This window comes from Staurois parvus, unplaced genomic scaffold, assembly GCF_062004578.1.
Source record: "Staurois parvus isolate SC_StPar_1 unplaced genomic scaffold, SC_StPar_1.0 ptg000470l, whole genome shotgun sequence".
Taxonomy (NCBI): domain Eukaryota; kingdom Metazoa; phylum Chordata; class Amphibia; order Anura; family Ranidae; genus Staurois; species Staurois parvus.
Window position 1 is genome coordinate 6,231,737 of NW_028318266.1, and position 2,234 is coordinate 6,233,970.

The window sequence follows — 2,234 nt, forward strand, 5'->3', positions numbered from 1 at the left end:
AGTGAAGTGTGCGGTGATTCTAAGATCGACGGCACTCATCTGCATGTCATACTGACTGACAGTATTATTTCTCTTCCCCAGCAGACTCCAAGGGCATTTAAATTAAAGGTACAGTGTTCTGCACTAATATAAAGGCTCTCTGAAGCCTAGAAACCCTTTAATAAGTTAAATTCGCAGCGAATAAATTCGCATCAAATCAAATTTATTCCGCAAATTCGGCGAATCAGCCGAATCAAATTTTTGAATAATTCGCTCATCTCTAATCACCATGTATAATACATAAGGGGGGATATGATCTCCATGTATAATACATAAGGGGGATATGATCTCCATGTATAATACATAAGGGGGGATATGATCTCCGTGTATAATACATAAGGGGGATATGATCTCCATGTATAATACATAAGGGGGGGTATGATCACCATGTATAATACATAAGGGGGGATATGATCTCCATGTATAATACATAAGGAGGATATGATCTCCATGTATAATACATAAGGGGGGGGGGGTATGATCACCATGTATAATACATAAGGAGGATATGATCTCCATGTATAATACATAAGGGGGGGGGGTATGATCACCATGTATAATACATAAGGAGGATATGATCTCCATGTATAATACATAAGGGGGGGGGGGGTATGATCTCCATGTATAATACATAAGGGGGGATATGATCTCCATGTATAATACATAAGGGGGATATGATCTCCATGTATAATACATAAGGGGGGATATGATCTCCATGTATAATACATAAGGGGGGATATGATCTCCATGTATAATACATAAGGGGGGATATGATCACCATGTATAATACATAAGGGGGGATATGATCTCCATGTATAATACATAAGGGGGATATGATCTCCATGTATAATACATAAGGGGGGATATGATCTCCATGTATAATACATAAGGGGGGATATGATCACCATGTATAATACATAAGGGGGGATATGATCTCCATGTATAATACATAAGGGGGATATGATCTCCATGTATAATACATAAGGGGGATATGATCTCCATGTATAATACATAAGGGGGGATATGATCTCCATGTATAATACATAAGGGGGGATATGATATCCATGTATAATACATAAGGGGGGATATGATCTCCATGTATAATACATAAGGGGGGATATGATCTCCATGTATAATACATAAGGGGGGATATGATCTCCATGTATAATACATAAGGAGGGATATGATCTCCATGTATAATACATAAGGGGGGATATGATCTCCATTTATAATAATTAAGGGGGATATGATCTCCATGTATAATACATAAGGGGGATATGATCTCCATGTATAATACATAAGGGGGGATATGATCTCCATGTATAATACATAAGGGGGGATAGGATCACCATGTATAACACATAAGGGGGGATATGATCACCATGTATAATACATAAGGGGGGATAGGATCACCATGTATAACACATAAGGGGGGATAGGATCACCATGTATAACACATAAGGGGGGATAGGATCTCCATGTATAAATACATCAGTGGTTCATATAGTGAACTTGGTGTAGAGTTATTCCCCCTGAGGTCATCACAGAGGACAAGGGGGCGCTCTTTACGTCTGGAGGAAAATAAATTTAATCTCCAAACATGGAAAGGTTTCTTCTCAGTAAGAGCTGTGAAAATGTGGAATAGACTCCCTCAAGAGTTGGTTGTGGCCAGCTCAGTGGATTGCTTAAAAAAGTCCTGGATTGTTTCTTGGATACACAGAATATAACTGGATACTAACATTTGTAGGTAAAGTTGATCCAGGGAACATCCAACAGCATCTCGGGGGATCAGGAAGGAATTTTTTTGCCCTGCAGGAGCAAATTGGATCATGCTTTGCTGGGTTTTTTTTTGCCTTCCTGCCTCTGGATCAACTGTGGGTGTAGGATTATGCATTTGTTTTTTAATGGTTGAACGGATGGACGTTCAAACGAGATGCTGTTGGATGTTCCCTCGATCAACTTTACCTACAAATGTTAGTCTTTTTTTCAGCCAGACTAACTATGTAACTATGTAACTATCAACTGTATCTAATTACAATTCCACACGCTATTTACATATATGTTAGTAACAAGGTAATAAGTCATTACAAGGGTCATCTTACAGAAGTCTCTTACAGCAGCTACTGTGGATAAACTAGGAGAGTTGGTCTCAATGAATGTGGGAGCATGAATTTGGGTGGGCAGTGTAGGGTTTG